General features: G+C 36.9%; 1 non-coding gene across 1 annotated transcript; it reads left to right on the top strand.

Moving 5' to 3' along the window:
• The first annotated feature begins 665 nt into the window (after positions 1 to 665).
• On the top strand, positions 666 to 772 carry LOC135151787 (small nucleolar RNA R71). Its single transcript, XR_010290706.1, has one exon. It is a non-coding gene; the product is annotated as a small nucleolar RNA R71 (small nucleolar RNA).
• The last annotated feature ends 5,218 nt before the right edge of the window (positions 773 to 5,990 follow it).

Genomic DNA, 5,990 nt, shown 5'->3' with positions numbered 1-5,990 from the left:
CGACTTGTGTCTCCAAGGCTTTTAAAGTTACTGCCTGACTCTTGTACATGAGTCTTAGTTCTTCCATGTCAGACCTTTCGTTAGCTGATTGCCCATGATTCTGAAATCCCGGAGGGTGATATGGCTGTTTAGGTGCATACTGTTGTGAAGTTCCAGCCTGACTATACTGTTTAGGTCCCTGTTGAAATCCTTGTTGAGGCTGATTATAACCCTGATTATTACTCCAGCTGAAATTCGGATGATTTCGGTTGTTAGGATGGTAAGTAGCTGGAGCAGGCTGTTGACCTCTCTGAAAGTTGCTCACAAATTGTGCTGATTCACTAGAAATGGCACACTGATCAGTAGAGTGAGTACCCGCACATAATTCGCAAATTGAGATTGGCTGTTGAATTCCTTGGTTAGCCAGAGAATCGACTTTCATCGTGAGAGCCTTAAGTTGAGCAGCAATAGCTGTAGACGTGTCAAGATCAAGAACTCCGGCTACCTTCCCTTGAGTAAGTCTTTGAGTAGGGTTCTGATATTCATTAGCAGCCATCATTTCAATAAGATCATAAGCTTCTTCATAACTTTTAGCCCATAGCGCACCTCCAGAAGCAGCATCAAGCATAGGTCTGGATTGAGGTCCAAGACCATTATAGAAACAGTTTATTTGCATCCAATCCGGCATGCCATGATGGGGACACTTCCTTAGCATTTCCTTATATCGCTCCCAGGCTTCACAGAATGTTTCTCCTGATTGTTGAGAGAATTGAGATAGAGCATTTTGTAGTGCAGCAGTCTTTGCCATGGGGAAGAATTTAGTGAGAAATTTCTGAGCTAGATCTTCCCATGTAGTAATAGAACCAGATGGTAAAGAATGCAACCATCCCTTAGCCTTATCTCTCAGTGAAAATGGAAAAAGCCTTAGCTTCACAGCATCATCAGAGACTTCATTAAATTTGAAAGTGTCACAGATCTCTATAAAATTACGTATATGCATATTAGGGTCTTCAGTAGGAGAACCCCCAAACTGTACCGAGTTCTGGACCATTTGAATAGTTCCTGGTTTGATTTCAAAGGCTTTGGCTGCGATTGCAGGCCTGACAATGCTTGACTGGATATCATCGATCTTTGGCATAGAGAAATCCTTCAATGCCTTACTGTCTGGTTGTGCTTCAGGTTCTGTCATTGTTTCAGAATCAGAAGAAGAAGATGAATCAATTGCTTCCTTACGAGCCTTAGAACGTGTTAGCATAAACGCGACTCAAGTACCTGAAATAAAGAAAAGAAGAAAAGTGAGAAGAGAATAGAATCCTAGTCAGTGAATTTTTAATGCACACTGATGACAAGTACATAAACTAATTAATTAACACCGAGTCCCCGGCAGCGGCGCCAAAAACTTGTTCGCAAAAATCTACACGCAAGCGCACGTGATCACAAGTAATATATTAAGTTCGATCCCACAGAGACTGGTGAATTAAGAATACGCACCTATGCAACAATGTATGAGTAATTTTCACTGCTAAGACAATTAACAAGGATGTGTTCTTTTATACTAATAACTAAATTTACTAATCAAAATCAGAATAGGAAAACACATGGGATTCTAACTTCATTATCGAATTCATCTAGAATTGAAATTACTGATTAACATGTGACTGTTGATCCTAATCAGACAACACGAAAGTAATACATGCCAACTCTCGTTGCACACATATCATACCAATCAAAATCCGCAATTAAGACAGAAATCTCATGGACACCAACAAAGCTCAGACCCTATATCTCTATAGCGGTAGTGTAAGCAGAGAGGTTTAATAACAGGTCGTCTATCGTGATTACACAGGGTGATAAAAATAGTTCAAGTCTATCACAAATTATGCTTCATTCACATAATCCTATGTTCACATGGCATAGTTCTAAATTCAATCATCCACTCTCGCTTCAGAAAGAATTAACAAACAACTTAGAAGTTAGCTACGCTCCTAAGAAGAATAAGCGCGGCGCATGCAAAGAAATCAACGTACGTCACAAAATCAAGCAATTAATATTCGTTACTAGACTACATCGATAAATCCATTAGAATCCCATGAAGGCGGTTAGTTCATAATCGAACTAATCGACATCATGGGTTCTAATGAAAACATGATAAATAAAAGACGAGAATTAAGCATAAAACAATTGCTTGAATTAATAAATAAGAACACAACGTTACAGAATTGATGTTCACGATCTCGCTCGAAACTGTCACTTCCTCGCGAAGAACGATCCAATACAATTCACTAATGTGTTTTTTTACAAGAGAAAAACTAATAAAACTATATTACGATATTCTACGATACAAGTGAGGCTAGGGTTTTTACACATGAGAAATTAGATACATTGACCAAGTCAACCGGGCCTTGACCGCTTCTAAAATCCATCAGAAAAGCTCCAAAAATAGACCCGGAACAGCTCTGCTGGGCGCGGCCGCGCTAAACTAGCGCAGGCGCGCTAGTGGGACAGTAGCTAGCGCGGGCGCGCTACTGTCTGCCACTGGCAGCCCGTTTCTTCGTTTTTTAGCTCGTTCTCGCGTGCATGCCCTTCCTCGCTCTAGTACCACTTCCGTAGGTGATCACGGTTGCATTTAGCACATGCAACAAGCCCTTTAAACCCCTAAACAGCTCTAGTGGACGAGTGTGTTCTCGTGAGGGTTTGTAGAAGATGTACCCACAAAATCCCAAGTCATGATGAATCCACAATTTTCTATTCTTGCAAATAATGCACCAAAAACAACCTAAAATGATAGAAAATTACTTCATCACCTCAACTCGTGACCTGCACAGAAAAACACTAAAAACACATCAAAAGACACTAAACACTCAAGTACAACCAACCAATTTAAGTGGAAATGAAGGCCTATAAGTGTGTATAAATACCACTTATCAATGCATCACCCTATGTTAGTTCTTCGAAGTCCACATGCATACTATCATGGTCATAGCAACACAAAGAACACATAACATGGCAGCATACTATCATGATTAAAGCATTAATGAAAAAACATCCCTATGTCCATGTCCTTCTAGCATGCGAAGGGTTAGTATCACATGGCATAACAACAAAGACAAGAAACACATAACAACAATAATCAAGAATCATAATAAAACACATCCACTATTATGGCCCTGGAAAAATCAGCTTCGAATTCATCCTTCGAAAGAATCCAGAAAACTTCGAGAGCCCGTTTGGAGGCCTAAACGGCCTCAGAATGCCTCGAAAAATTCCGCAAGCAGCCTTGAAAACACCACAATTGGGATTTGCGCAATTGTATCTAGCTCTGTCTCGTTCTGTCGTTTCCGAAAAGTGCTCGTTCGCCCAAATCGGACATCGTATGCAAAAGTTACGGCCAAAACAGTGCAGCACCCCCGAAACCCTAATCGCAGCAGCGGAAGATCTCTGTTTCTTGTAGCCCCGTTGATCAAACAATTATATACAAATTGTACAGACGAACCAGCCTATTCTATTACATCAGATCATAATCTAAAACAATTACAAATTTAATTACGAGATTAAACTATCACGATCAACCCTCGTGATTTACAACAGCCACGAGAAACCACGTGGAATCCAAACATAACAGAATAATTAAAACACGACCATAATAGTGGATAACAACCTGCATCACAGAATCACTATATACATGCATATATAATCATGACATGGACTACATATCATAAATCGCAACCTCGCTATGATACCATTGTAGGAACAATCGGACCTTGGCCCTGCGTTTTATGATACTAATTAAAAGTTTGAACAGAATATTAACCTTAATCGCTACGGCGCAAGCGATTCAAATCCACTTCTTCTACAGTATACCTTGATTCTCCTTGGACGAAGTGTGGCCTTCGATCTCCCAAGGTGTGCCTCTCCTTAAAGCTCCGAAAACCCAAAACCCTAGCTGGCTCCTTGAGAAAAACGTCTGCCTCTCTCAAACCCTAGGAAGAATTCGTTTTGGTGTGTCTTTCAGCTTTTGATGAACGAGAATATATATAGGCTACAGTAGGGATCATGGACCATTAGGTCAGGCCTTCCAATGACATTCCGGGCCAGGCCCAATGTCATTAAATATTAATTCAATCCACTAAAGAATTAATATTTGCACTACTTTTCCTAATTCTGTAAATTAATTATTTTATTCGGCTCCCATATTAATTTCTTATAAATTCCCCATGTTTAAGATATCGCATGTCCATTAATTAAATTAATTTCTGACAATTAATTTAATCAATATCTTTTATCCTTGATCATCCACTCAACCTTATAATCATGCAAGAACAAATCTGCCTGCAGGACTAAAGCATAATTATCTTTATGAGCTTTCAAGAGGACATCATCACCCGAATATATTTTCCGGACATGGTTTCCTTTTATAGTCAATATCCCACTCTGTATATAATGTCATTGCCCAATATATAAATTCGTAATTTAAAATAAATTACTTAACTTATGAGTCAAGGCATGTGCATTAAATACAAGTGTCAATCACTATATCCGGATTAAGAACTTAAGCATTAATAACATCATAGAATCTTAGTTCTTTATTGTCAGAATTAAAGAAACAATTATTCTACTATTTTGATCCCGTTCAATATACACAAGTATATAAGTATAATTCAATAGTCAAGATAAACTATTTCCAAATTATACTTCAGTCATTCCAATGGTTTGTCTAACACCATTTAGACTGTGAACCTTTATTATATTATATAAGGAACTCGACAATCTAATCTTCTGCTATCCCATTTGATACTAGATTGTCTGCAATATATAATATACAGACAATGTGAAAACATGCATTCAAGATTCTCAAATAATTGTTATATACTTCAAATGAATACTTCAAATAATGGGCTAGATTTAAAGTTTGGTATAATTTGGAGTTGTTTTGGCTTGATTTGGATCTTGTTTTGATAAAAAAATGGGTAGTTTATGGGCTATTTAGTGTAGAATTTAGTGTTAAATTTGGTTTAGAGGTTAGTGGGCTTTTATTTCTTATACTTGGAATAGCTAGATTTTCCGGTGAAATTAATTTTTCGGTGAGATTTAATCTATTCCGAGCACTTCCATGGATTCCGGTGAAAGTTAAGCACGCACAGAATTTTTTTTGTTTTTCGCTGACTAGCAGCCACACCTGCTCTGTTTTGATTACTAAACCACGCGACCTCGTATTTCATTTCTTGAACCACCGCCTGTTTATTTGTACGCGCTGTTTATTTATTTTCTTTTAATTTTTTATTTATTTAACATTCGTGACTTTTAATTTGTTTCACCTGACTGTCAATTTGCCACAAATTTCGTTATAATTATTCATTCTGTTTTTTTTACACTTCAGATAATTCTATTGTTTTTATTTTCTGTTTTTCATTTAGTAGATTAAAACATAAATCTCTCAAAATCTTTTGGTCTAATTCGAGTTAATTAGAAATTAAGTTCTCACGTAAATAACTTTAGTCCTTGTGGTTCGAATCTAAAAATGTTAAAACGGGATTGTGCGCTTGCAATCAAAATCATTATTTTTGGCACATCAAGTTTTTTGGCGCCGCTGCCGGGGACTAAAATTAATTTTCGCGCCTTAATTTTTAATTTTTCGGATTAGGTTTTTTTTATATATATTCTCTCACTTCTTTTTGTTTGAATTTTAGTAAATCGGAGGAATATGAGCTAGCTTGGAATAAGTGGAGAATATTCTTGGAGTATTGGAAGCTTACTTGGGTAACTTGTATCTCTTTCCTATTTCAATTTATTTTATTTAAAAAATCACAAAAAAAATTGAAAATTAAAAAAATCACAAATAAATTAAAAATTTTAAAATCCAAAAATATTAGCTAGAATTACATAATTGTTGCATCATGCATTTTAACACTTAGGAGCACATTATCTAGATTTTAATTTTTGTTTTTAAATTTTCGTACCTTAAATTGTGGTGATCGCTGGAGGACCCTAAGGTGCGTTAATTTCTTCCTTTC

The sequence above is a fragment of the Daucus carota genome, chromosome 3 (genome assembly GCF_001625215.2).
Source record: "Daucus carota subsp. sativus chromosome 3, DH1 v3.0, whole genome shotgun sequence".
Taxonomy (NCBI): domain Eukaryota; kingdom Viridiplantae; phylum Streptophyta; class Magnoliopsida; order Apiales; family Apiaceae; genus Daucus; species Daucus carota.
The sequence above is the reverse complement of the archived record's forward strand: the minus strand, read 5'-3'. Positions and strand labels throughout refer to the sequence as shown.